General features: G+C 47.0%; 1 pseudogene; it reads left to right on the forward strand.

Annotated features, from left to right (window-relative positions):
* Window positions 1-223: 223 nt before the first annotated feature.
* Window positions 224-14099, forward strand: part of LOC119283516 — a 40184-nt pseudogene continuing 26308 nt past the window's right edge.

Raw genomic sequence — 14099 nt, forward strand, 5'->3', positions numbered from 1 at the left:
GCGCCATCCGGTCCCGAGCACCACGCCATCGCCCCGCCGTCAAGGCTGCTCGCGTCCCCTTTGTCCCGTCGCCTGGATCGCGCGCCACAAGTTCCCTGTCTCCAGCGCCGCCGCACCTTGGAGCAGATTTGGTGGCTTCGTCCTCCTCTGAATCCCGCCGTCTTCTCTCTGCTCTCTGGCTCACTTCATCTCTCTTCCTTTGTGGTTCTACAGAGACCTCCCCATGGATCCTCGTGGCCGAGCTCTCCCGTCGCCAGTTGCCTCGCCGACCCGCCGCTTCTCGCGCCTGCCGACCCCACCATCTCGCCTTCGCCCGCTGCCATCCTCTTCCCGGTGGTCCGCCGTCGCGCCCCTGTTTTGCCCGAGCGAGACGAGCAGCGCAGCCCAATCCGCGTCGTCGTGGGTTGACCCCGTCCCAGCACCAGCTCTCTTCCCTTTGCGGCCTGCCTTGGCCTCTCCAGCGATCGGGCCGAAGCCCAAGGTGTGAGCTGCCCCCCCCCCAGCGCCTCTCTATTGGCCCAAGAATAGATTCGGCCCAATGTATTTTTTTCCTTGTCTGCGATTTTAGCAATTAAACCTGAGACTGCAGTTTTGCAGGAAAACCCTCATACTTCATTCATTTAATAACTTCACAATCGTGCATCGGATTAAAACAAACTTTATATGAAACTTGCTTAGAATTTTGTGTAGATTAATATTTTGCCATTTTCATCTAGGTTTAAAATGTTTAAAATGCGTTTTGTTTAAATTTGCCCCTATGCCATGCTAAAATGCTTTTATTCATAACTAAATAACCGTAACTCGGAATTTATAAACTTTATATGTAAATGGGGTGGAAAAATGCCTAGTTTAACATGGTGTCATTGCTTTGCATGTTTAACAACTCTAAAATTTGGTTTAGGGCAGAACAGTACCATAACTAAAATATGCACATGAGGATTTTCCGGACTTGTTGCTTGTTGTTCCGGCCTCATTTAAACTTGCCTAGATAGATAGTTTTCTCATGTTTCACCTCTTGCCATGTTAACCAACATTTAATATTGTTGGGTACATAAACAAGATCGAACTAAATAAGTCACGTGGTGTTTCGTCAATATGCAACGGAGTTGCATATTGAGCTCCACTTAACTTGTAGGGTTGTTTGTGCACTTTGCCATGCCATGCCTCATTAAACCGGACATGCATCATACTTGTTTGCGCATCGTGCCATGCTTATGTGGTGGTTGTTTACTATGTTGTTTGCTTTCTTTCCGGTGTACTTCGTCTCGGTAATCCGGTAACATCGTGTTGTGAGGATTCGTCCGACTACGTCCGTTTGTCTTCTTCATGGACTCGTTCTTCTTCCTTGCGGGATTTCAGGCAAGATGACCATACCCTCGAAATCTATTCTATCTTTGCTTGCTAGTTGCTCGCTCTTTTGCTATGCCTATGCTGCGATACCTACCACTTGCTTATCATGCCTCCCATATTGTTGAGCCAAGCCTCTAACCCACCTTGTCCTAGCAAACCGTTGTTTGGCTATGTTACCGCTTTGCTCAGCCCCTCTTATAGCGTTGTTAGTTGCGGGTGAAGATTGGAGCTTGTTCCATGTTTGGAACATGGATATTTGTTGGGATATCACAATATCACTTATTTAATTAATGCATCTATATACTTGGTAAAGGGTGGAAGGCTTGGCCTTATGCCTGGTGTTTTGTTCCACTCTTGCCGCCCTAGTTTCCGTCATATCGATGTTATGTTCCCAGATTTTGCGTTCCTTACGCGGTTGGATTATAATGGGAACCCCTTGACAGTTCACCTTGAATAAAACTCCTCCAGTAAGGCCCAACCTTGGTATTACCATTCGCCACCTAGCCTTTTTCCCTTGGGAGTCGCGCATCCCGAGGGTCATCTTTATTTTAACCCCCCGGGCCAGTGCTTGTCTAAGTGTTGGTCCGAACTAGAGTCCTTTGCAGCGCCACCTCGGGGAAACTTGAGGGCTGGTTTTAGTTGTACGGAGCGCTCATCTGGTGTTGCCCTGAGAACGAGATATGTGCAGCTCCTATCAGGATGTCGGTGCATCGGGCGGTCTTGCTGGTCTTGTTTTACCTGTCGAAATGTCTTGTAACCGGGATTTCGAGCCTGATCGGGACTTCCCGCTATAAGGAATATCCTTCGTTGACCGTGAGAGCTTGTGATGGGCTAAGTTGGGACACCCCTGCAGGGATATGATCTTTCCAAAGCCGGGCCCGCGGTTATGGGCAGATGGGATTTTGTTAACGTCCGGTTGCAGAAAACCTGAAGTTGATCTTAACTAAAATAGATCAACCGCGTGTGTAACCGTGATGTTCTCTTTCCGGCGGAGTCCGGGAAGTGAACACGGTGTTGGAGTTATGCTTGACGTAGGTTGTTCTAGGATCACTTCTTGATCATAGTTGTTCGACCGTGCTTTTGCCTTCTCTTCTCGCTCTCATTTGCGTATGTTAGCCACCATAAATGCTAGTCGCTTGCTGCAGCTCGACCTTATACCTTTTACCATTCCTATAAGCTTAAATAGTCTTGATCGCGAGGGTGCGAGATTGCTGAGTCCCCGTGACTCACAGATACTTCCAAAACCAGCTTGCAGGTGCCGTTGAACCGTGCAGATGATGCAACCAAGCTCAAGGAGGAGCTCGATGAAGATCTTGCCCTTTGTGTTGTTTCGTTCTAGTTGATCAGTAGTGGAGCCCAGTTGGGGTTGATCGGGGATCTGTATAGCATTTGGGGTAGTCTTCTTTTATTTTGGCTCCATAGTCGGGCCCTGATTGTATTTGGATGATGTAATGCTTTATTCATGTAATTGTGTGAAGTGGCGATTGTAAGCCAACTATGTATCTCTTTCCCTTATGTATTACATGGGTTTGCGAAGATTACCTCACTTGCGACATTGCTTTCAACGAAGTTATGCCTCTAAGTCGTGCTTCGACACGTGGGAGATATAGCCGCATCGAGGGTGTTACATTCGATAGTGACTTGATATGAAGTTTCATGATCATCATCATTAGCTTCCTCACTAATTGGCGTAGAAATCATTAGAACTGATTTCTGTGATGAACTACTTTCCAATTCAGGAGAAGGTACAATTACCTCATCAAGTTCTACATTCCTCCCACTCACTTCTTTCGAGAGAAACTTCTTCTCTAGAAAGGATCCACTCTTAGCAACAAAGATCTTGCCTTTCGGATTTGTGATAGAAGGTGTACCCAACAGTTTCTTTTGGGTATCCTATGAAGACGCACTTTTTCGGTTTGGGTTTGAGCTTATCAGGCTGAAACTTTTTCACATAAGCATCACAACCCCAAACTTTAAGAAACGACAGCTTAGGTTTCTAGCCAAACCATAGTTCATACAGTGTCGTCTCAACAGATTAGATGGTGCCCTATTTAACGTGAATGTACTCGTCTCTAATGCATAACCCCAAAACGATAGTGGTAAGTCGGTAAGAGACATCATAGATTACACTATGTCCAATAAAGTACGGTTATGACGTTTGGACACACCATTATGCTGTGGTGTTCCAGGTGGCATGAATTTGTGAAACTATTTCACATTGTTTTAGCTGAAGACCAAACTCGTAACTCAAATATTTGTCTCCGCGATCAAATCGTAGAAACTTTATTTTCCTGTTACGATGACTTTCCACTTCACTCTGAAATTCTTTGAACTTTTCAAATGTTTCAGACTTATGTTTCATCAAGTAGATATACCCATATCTGCTCAAATCATCTATGAAGGTCAGAAAATAATGATACCCGCCGCGAGCCTCAACACTCATCGGACCGCATACATCAGTATGTATTATTTCCAATAAGTCAGTTGCTCGCTCCATTGTTCCGGAGAATGGAGTCTTAGTCATCTTGCCCATAAGGCATGGTTTGCAAGCATCAAGTGATTCATAATCAAGTGATTCCAAAAGCCCGTCAGCATGGAGTTTCTTCACGCGCTTTACACCAATATGACCTAAACGATAGTGCCACAAATATGTTGCACTATCATTATTAACTTTGCATCTTTTGGCTTCAATATTATGAATATGTGTATCACTGAGATTCAATAAACCATTTATATTGAGTGTATGACCATAGAAGGTTTTATTCATGTAAATAGAACAAAAAATATTCTTTGACTTAAATGAATAACCGTATTGCAATAAAGATGATCCAATCATATTCATGCTCAATGCAAACACCAATCATCACCTCGCCCTTAACTAGTCTCTGTTTATTCTGCAACTCCCGTTTCGAGTTACTACTCTTAGCAACTGAACCAGTATCAAATACCGAGGGGTTGCTATAAACACTAGTAAAGTACACATCAATAACATGTATATCCAATATAACTTTGTTCAGTATGCCATCCATCTTATCCACCAAGTATCTAGGGCAGTTCCACTTCTAGTGACCATTTCCTTTGTAGTAGAAGCACTCAGTTTCAGGCTTGGGTCTAGCTTTGGGCTTCTTCATGGGAGTGGCAACTTGCTTGCCATTCTTCTTGAAGTTACCTTTCTTTCCCTTTCCCTTTTACTTGAAACTAGTGGTCTTGTCAACCATCAACACTTGATGCTTTTCTTGATTTCTACTGTCGCTGATTTCAGCATCGCGAAGAGCTTGAGAATTACTTTCGTCATCCCTTGCATATTATAGTTCATCACGACGTTCTAGTAACTTGGTGATAGTGACTAGAGAACTCTGTCAATTACTATTTTATCTGGAAGATTAAATCCCACTTGATTCAAGAAATTGTAGTACCCAGACAATCTGAGCACATGCTCACTGGTTGAGCTATTCTCCTCCATCTTGTAGGCAAAGTATTGTCAGAGGTCTCATACCTCTCGACACGGGCATGATCATGAAATACCAATTTCAACTCTTGGAACATCTCATATGCTCCATGTCGTTCAAAACATTTGTGAAGACCCGGTTCTAAGTCGTAAAGCATGGTGCACTAAACTATCAAGTAGTCATCATACAGAGCTTGTCAAACATTCATAACGTCTGCATCTGCCCCTGCAACAGTTCTGTCACCTAGTGGTGCATCAAGGACATAATACTTCTGTGCAGCATTGAGGATTATCCTCAAATCACGGAGCTAGTCCGCATCATTGCTACTACCATCTTTCAACTTATTTTTCTCGAGCTACATCGCGAGCTATTGATCTACAACATAGTTATGCAAATACTAACATGACTAAGTTCATGATAAATTAAAGTTCAATTAATCATATTACTTAAGAACTCCCACTTAGATAGACATCCCTCTAATCATCTAAGTGGTCACGTGATCCATATCAACTAAACCATGTCCGATCATCACGTGAGATGGAGTAGTTTTCAATGGTGACCATCACTATGTTGATCATATCTACTATATGATTCACGCTCGACCATTCGGTCTTAGTGTTCCGAGGCCATATCTGCATTTTCTAGGCTCGTCAAGTTTAACCCGAGTATTCTGCATGTGCAAAACTGGCTTGCACCCATTGCATGTGAACATAGAGCTTATCACACCTGATCATCACGTGGTGTCTCAGCACGACGAACTATCGCAACGGTGCATACTCATGGAGAACACTTGTACCTTGAAATTTAGTGAGGGTTCATCTTATAATTCTACCGTCGTACTAAGCAAAATTGGATGCATAAAAGATAAACATCACATGCAACCAAAATATGTGACATGATATGGCCATGATCATCTTGTGCCTTTGGTTTCCATCTCCAAAGTACCGTCATGATCTCCATCGTCATCGGCATGACACCATGATCTCCATCATCTTGATCTCTATCAATGTGTCATCACATGGTCGTCTCGCCAACTATTGCTTTTGCAACTATTGCTATCACATAGCGATAAAGTAAAGCAATTATATGGCGCTTGCATCTTATGCAATAAAGAGACAACCATTAGGCTTCTGCCAGTTGCCGATAACTTTAACAAAACATGATCATCTCATACAACAATTTATATCTCATCACATCTTGACCATATCACATCACAACATGCCCTGCAAAAACAAGTTAGACGTCCTCTACTTTGTTGTTGCAAGTTTTACGTGGTTGTTACGGGCTGAGCAAGAACCGTTCTTACCTACGCATCAAAAACCACAATGCGGTATAGTGATTGCTTTTTGATCTTGAGAAAGAACCATGTTCATTGAATCCGATTCAACTAAAGTTAGAGAAACTGACACCCACCAGCCACCTGTGTGCGAAGCACGTCGGTAGAACCAGTCTCGCATAAGCGTACGCGTAATGTCGGTCTAGGCCGCTTCATCCAACAATACCGCTGAATCAAGAAACAACTAGTGACGGCAAGCAATATGTATATACCCATGCCCACAACTCCTTTGTGTTCTACTCGTGCATATAACATCTACGCATAAATCTGGCTCTGATACCACTTTTGGGGAATGCAGTATTTCAAAAAATTTCCTACGCACACGCAAGATCATGGTGATGCATAGCAACGAGAGGGGGAGAGTGTTGTCTATGCACCCTCGTAGACCGTAAGCAGAAGCGTTATGACAACGCGGTTGATGTAGTCATACGTATTCACGATTGACTGATCCTAGTACCAAAAGTACGGCATCTCCGTGATCTGGACACGTTCGGCTCGGTGACACCCCACGAACTCATGATCCAACAGAGTGTCGAGGGAGAGCTTTGTCGGCATGAAGGCGTGATGATGGTGATGATGATGCTACCGGAACAGGGCTTCGCATAAGCACCGCTACGATATGACCGACGTGGATTACGGTGGAGGGGGGCACCGCACACGGCTAAGAGATCAATGATCAACTTGTGTGTCTATGGGGTGCCCCCCTCCCCCCGTATATAAAGGAGTGGAGGAGGGGGAGAGGGCCGACCTCCTAGGTGCGCCCAAGGGGGTGTCCTACTCCCGGTAGGACTAGGATTCCCCCTTCCCTAGTTGGAGTAGGAGAGGGCAGGAAGGGGAGAAGAAGAGAAGGAAAGGGGGGTCGCCCCCCTCCCAGTTCGAATTGGGCTTGGGGGCCCACCTTGGCCGCCTCCTCCTCCTCTTTTCCACTATGGCCCATTAAGGCCCATTGACTCCCCGGGGGGTTCTGGTAACCCCCCCGGTACTCCGGTATATGCCCAAACTCCCTCGAAAGCTTTCCAATGTCCAAACATAGTCATCCAATATATCAATCTTTATGTCTCGACCATTTCGAGACTCCTCGTCATGTCCGTGATCACATCCGGGACTCCGAACTACCTTCGATACATCAAAACACATAAACTCATATACCGATCGTCACCGAACGTTAAGCGTGCGGACCCTACGGGTTCGAGAACTATGTAGACATGACCGAGACACATCTCCGATCAATAACCAATAGCGGAACCTGGATGTTCATATTGGCTCCCACATATTCTATGAAGATCTTTATCGGTCAAACCGCATACCAATATATGTTGTTCCTTTTGTCATCGGTATGTTACTTGCCCGAGATTCGACCGTTGGTATCCTCATACCTAGTTCAATCTCATTACCGGCAAGTCTCCCTACTCGTTCGTAATGCATCATCCCATAACTAACGCTTTAGTCACATTTCTTGCAAGGCTTATTGAGGGAGTCCTGGATTAGGGGGTGTTCGGATAGCCGAATTATACCTTCAGCCAGACTCCTGGACTATGAAGATACAAGATTGAAGACTTCGTCCCTTGTTCGGAAGGGATTTTTCTTGGCGTGGAAGGCAAGCTTGGCGATACGGATGTTCAGATCTCCTACGATTGTAACCGACTCTACGTAACCCTAACCCTATCCGGTGTTTATATAAACCGGAGGGTTCTAGTCCGTAGGACAACATACACATCTACAATCATACCATAGGCTAGCTTCTAGGGTTTAGCCTCTCTGATCTCGTGGTAGATCAACTCTTGTACTACCAATATCATCAATATTAATCAAGTAGGACGCATGGTTTTACCTCCATCGAGAGGGCCTGAACCTGGGTAAAACTTCGTGTCCCCTGCCTCCTGTTACCATCCGGCCTAGACGCACAGTTCGGGACCCCCTACCCGAGATCCGCCGGTTTTGACACCGATATTGGTGCTTTCATTGAGAGTTCCTCTGTGCCGTCGCCGTCAGGCCCGATGGCTCCTACGATCATCAATGGCGATGCAGTCTAGGGTGAGACCTTCCTCCCAGGACTGATCTTCGTCTTTGGCGGGTTCGCACTGCGGGCCAATTCACTTGGCCATCTAGAGCAGATCGAAAGCTATGCCCCTGGCCGTCAGGTCAGATTCGGAAGTTTAAACTACACGGCTGACATCCGTGGGGACTTGATCTTCGACGGATTCGAACCACTGCCAAGCGCGCCGCACTATCACGACGAGCATGATCTAGCTCTGTCGCCGAACAGAGCCCTGGAGGCCGCACCCGCATCGGCTCCGACCCCTAGTTCGGAGCCGACCGCGCCGATCGAGGATGGGTGGTTGGACGCCACCTCGGGGGCTGTAATCCCAACGGCGGTTGAGCCGAACACCAGCCCCGTACTCTGCAAGACTCCTGACTCCATGGAGCCGGATTCTTCTCCGGACTCCGAACCCTCCACGCCCCTGCCGAGCAACTCCCATTGGGCGCCGATCGTGGAGTTCACGGCCGCGGACGTCTTTCAGCACTCGCCTTTCGGCGATATCCTAAAATCACTGAAGTCTCTCTCTTTGTTAGGAGAGCCCTGGCCGGACTATGGTCAGCAAGGTTGGGGTACGGACAATGAAGAAATTCAAAACCCACCCACCACCCACATGGTAGCCACTGTCGACAACTTAACCGACATGCTCGACTTCGACTCTGAAGACACCAACGGTATGGACACCGATGAAGGAGATGATGAAGAACCAGCGCCCACTAGGCCCTAGAAAGCCACCTCGTCATATGACATATACATGGTGGACACCCCAAAAGAGGGAGAGGGCGATGGAACAGCGGAGGATGACCCCTCCAAGAAACAGCAAAAGCGTCGGCGTCAGCGGCGCCGCTCAAAATCCCGCCAACACAAAAACGGCGATTCCAACACGGGAGATAATAATACCCTGGAAAGCGCCGAAGAACATCCCCCCGAGCAAGATTTAGCACAGGAGGATGGAGAAACCAGCCCTCATGAGAGAGCGGCCGACAGAGAGGTCGAGGACAGTAATTGTATGCCTCCCTCCGAAGACGAGGCAAGCCTCGACGACGATGAATTCTCCGTGCCAAAGGATCCCGTCGAACAAGAGCCTTTTCAACGCAGGCTTATGGCCACGGCAATAAGCCTCAAGAAAAAACAGCAACAGCTTAAAGCTGATCATGATCGGCTAGTCGATAGATGGACTGAAGTCCTTGCGGCCGAAGAGCATAAACCCGAACGCCCCTCCAAGTGCTACCCGAAGCACAGGTTGCTACCCCGATTAGAGGAGGAAGCACTCGACGCGGCCGATAGGCCACCTCGTGGCCGCGATAGAGAGGCCTCATGGCCCTCCACCCAAGCCGCACCCCGTACTAAGGCACGGGAATATGCGCCGGACTTACAAGACATGTTGGAGGACAAGGCAAGGCAAACAAGATCGATCTACAGATCGCGTAGGTGCCCCACGGCTCGAGACGATAACTGTCACGCCGGCCACAAATTCGACAGGGCCGAACATAGTAGACAAAGCTCATTGGAGCTACGTCATGATATCGCCCAATACAGAGGCGCCGCACACCCATTGTGCTTCACAGATGAAATAATGGATCATCAAATCCCCCAGGGTTTCAAACCCGTAAACATCGAATCATATGATGGATCAACAGATCCCGCGGTATGGATCAAGGATTATCTCCTTCATATCCACATGGCCCACGGCGATGATTTCCACGCCATCAAATACCTCCCACTCAAGCTTAAAGGACCAGCCCGGGAGTGGCTTAACAGCCTGCCAACAGGGTCAATCAGCTGTTGGGAGGACCTGGAAGCCGCATTCCTCGACAATTTCCAGGGCACTTATGTGCGACCCCCTGACGCTGACGACCTAAGCCACGTAATTCAGCAGCCAGATGAATCGGCCAGGAAATTTTGGACACGGTTCCTAACAAAGAAAATCAAATACTCGACTGTCCGGACGCAGAGACCTTAGCAGCCTTCAAGCATAATATCTGTGACGAGTGGCTTGCCCAGCACCTAGGACAAGAGAAGCCGAAATCTATGGCAGCACTCACGGCACTCATGACCCGCTTTTGCGCGGGAGAAGACAGCTGGCTTGCTCGTAGCAACAATATGACCAAAACCCTGGTCGTTCGGACACCAGGGACATTAGTGGCAGGTCGCGTCGCAACCAACAGAAGCGCCGCATCAACGGCGACAATGCTAAGGATACGGCAGTTAATGCCGGATTCAGAGGCTCTAAATCCAGTCAGCGGAAAAAATCATTCAAAAGGAATCCCAGGGGCCCGTCCAGCTTGGACCGAATACTCGACCGCTTGTGCCAGATACATGGCACCCCCGAAAAGCCGGCCAATCACACCAACAGGGACTGTTGGGTGTTCAAGCAGGCAGACAGATTAAGCGCCGACAATGAAGACAAGGGGTTGCATAGCGATGACGACGAGGAGCCCTAGCAGCCGAACAACAATGGACAGAAGGGTTTTGTAACGCCCTCAATGCGGCTATATCTCCCACGTGTCGAAGCACGACTTAGAGGCATAACCGCATTGAAAGCAATGTCGCAAGTGAGGTAATCTTGACACAACCCATGTAATACATAAGGGAAAGAGATACATAGTTGGCTTACAATCGCCACTTCACACAATTACATGAATAAAGCATTACATCAACCAGATACAATCAAGGTCCGACTACGGAACCAAAATAAAAGAAGAACCCCAAATGCAACAAGGTCCCCGATCGTCCCGACTGGGCTCCACTACTGAACAACTAGAACGAAACAACACAAGGACAAGATCTTCATCGAGATCCTCCTGAGCAGGGTTGCGTCATCTGTACGGACTCATCGGCACCTGCAAGCTGGTTTTGGAAGTATCTGTGAGTCACGGGGACTCGGCAATCTCGCACCCTCGCGATCAAGACTATTTAAGCTTATAGGAAGGGTAAAAGGTATGAGGTGGAGCTACAGCAAGCGACTAGCATATATGGTGGCTAAAACATACGCAAATGAGAGCGAGAAGAGAAGGCAAAGCACGATCGTGAAACTATGATCAAGAAGTGATCCTAGAACAACCTATGTCAAGCATAACTCCAACACCGTGTTCACTTCCCGGACTCCGCCGGAAAGAGACCATCACGGTTACACACGCGGTTGATATATTTTAATTAAGGTCAACTTCAGGTTTTCTACAACCGGACATTAACAAATTCCCATCTGCCCATAACCGCGGGCACGGCTTTCGAAAGTTCAAAACCCTGCAGGGGTGTCCCAACTTAGCCCATCACAAGCTCTCACGGTCAACGAAGGAATAGACCTCCTCCCGAGACGTTCCGATCAGACTCGGTATCCCGGTACAACAAGACATTTCGACAGGGTAAAACTAAACCAACAACACCGCCCGAATGTGCCGACAAATCCCAATAGGAGCTGCACATATCTCTTTCTCAAGGCACACTCAGATTGTCTTAGGTACGGGTAGGCCAGCCCAGAGTTGCCCCTGGTGGTCACCGGCAGCTGACAGGTTGGACCAACACTCAGAGGAGCACTGGCCCGGGGGGGTAAAATAATGATGACCCTCAGGAGCGCGACTCCCAAGGGAAAAGAAAAGGCTAGGTGGCAAATGGTAAAACCAATGTTGGGCATTGCTGGAAGAGCTTTACTTAAGGTGAACTATCAAGGGGTTCCCATTATTACCTAACCGCGTAAGGAACGCAAAATCCGGGAACATAACACCGATATGACGGAAACTAGGGCGGCAAGAGTGGAACAAAACACCAGGCATAAGGCCGAGCCTTGCACCCTTTACCAAGTGTATAGATGCATTAATTAAATAAGATATATAGTGATATCCCAACAAGTAAACATGTTTCAACAAGGAACGGTATCTCCATGTTCCAACAAGGAACAAACTTCAATCTTCACCTGCAACTAACAACGCTATAAGAGGGGTTGAGCAAAGCGGTAACATAGCTAAACAACGGTTTGCTAGGACATGGTGGGTTAGAGGTTTGGCATGGCAATTTGGGAGGCTTGAAAGCAAGTGGTAGGCATCGTAGCATGGCATAGCAAAAGAGCGAGCATCTAGCAAAGCAAAGATAGAAGTTATTTCGAGGGTATGATCATCTTGCCTGAAATCCCGCAAGGAAGAAGAACGCATCCATGAAGAAGACAAACGGACGTAGACGGACGGTTCCTCACAACGTGACGTTATTGGAACCAACCCTAAGAAGCAACACCGGAAAGAAACAAACAATCATAGTAAACAACCAACACATGAACATCGTATGATATGCGAGATGCGGTATGTGATGCATATGCATGATTGGACAAGGAATGCATGAATCTGGCCTCAACTTGGAAAACCAAGTTTGCCACTAGAAAGATGAGATAAAATCGCTTGAAAATGACGTAAAGATCACCGGAATCGGAGTTACGGTTTGGAAATGGCAAGCAATTCAAATATGGCACCGATCTGCGATTTACAGCAAGTAGCCATCTAAAAGCAACAAGATGAACATGCTACATCACTCAAACATGACAAAACAATACATGGCAGGGATCCATTCATGATGCTTAACAAAACTCTAGCACTGAGGTATGGCCAATTCATCCATTAACAGTTTCAAACAAGCATGGCAAAAATGCAAATGGTAAACAGATCTCAGACTTAGTGAAATTAACACAAGCCTGGAATTTTAGATCAGATAGCACTCTTCGGAGCATGAAACCTATATGCTACAGGACGTGAACATGGCAAAGTAAAGCATGGCATGGAACTACTCAAAGAGCTTAACAAAAGTCCCTTAGTGACCTTGAGCCAAAAGGGATCAGAAAATACAATTGCAAGCACGTGAACATGGCAAAAACATAATAAGATTACAGACTTGGTGAAAACTGGAGCATGCTGAAAACAGATATCAAGCAGGCATGTTTACGAGCTCGATGCACTCACTACAGAGCAAGGCATGACAATCTAAGCATACACCCATCAAGAATACACAAAATGCAAGCTAGACATGGAAAGAACAATAACATAGCATGCACGGATCAACTACAACATCCTCGGCAAAATCGCTAACAAGTAGACAATCTGCCCAGATTAACGAAGTGGCAAAAGTAGAGCTCGATTGACTCAAGCTAGGGTGCTCCATAAATGGAAACAAAGACATGGATGGATAGAGCACTACAATATTAACAAAACATCCTTACCGATCATCCTCAAAAGAGGCACGGATCACTAGGAAACAACATGAACATATGGCATAATGAGATAAACAGGTCAAGGACTTAGGGGAAATGCTAAGTCCCTGAAATCAGCATTACCAAGTGACTCAGTTGGCAAGCTTGTGCTAGTCACCACACACATCACAAAAATACATGGGTTGCACCTCTGGAAAGATGACAAAACCCTCAACAAAACATATGTAGGGCTCAGGGGCATATCATGCACACAATAATCATGGCAAAAATGACAAATATCTAAATGGAGCAGCAGATCTGACAATTATCTCAAATAGTACTCTTCCAACAGCATTTCGGGCATCAAGATGAACTCAAATGAAAATGATGCATTGAGATGAAATGATGTACCCTCTTAGACGAACATTTTAATATGCTATATGCCCAAATCGGAGCTACCGATGCAGAGTTATAGTATGATGAAGATGGCACAAAAAATTAGGGTTAGGGAGGCAAGAGTCAACCTCTGAATTCCAGATCCAGATCCAGCACACGGACCGAGGAGATCGCCAGAGTTTCCTGTAGCCACCGGAGAAGAAGAGGCGGCCGGCGAGGGCGCGGTGGTCACCAGAGCTTCAAGGAGTCGGGGAGCTCGCAGGACGGCAATGTCGGCGGCCGGGCGGAGAGGCGACCGTGGCGAGGAGGCGCGGTGGAGGACGGCGGGGTGGCTCGCCGTGGCCGGTGGGCAACTCCGGC

Source organism: Triticum dicoccoides, chromosome 4A (assembly GCF_002162155.2).
Source record: "Triticum dicoccoides isolate Atlit2015 ecotype Zavitan chromosome 4A, WEW_v2.0, whole genome shotgun sequence".
NCBI lineage: Eukaryota > Viridiplantae > Streptophyta > Magnoliopsida > Poales > Poaceae > Triticum > Triticum dicoccoides.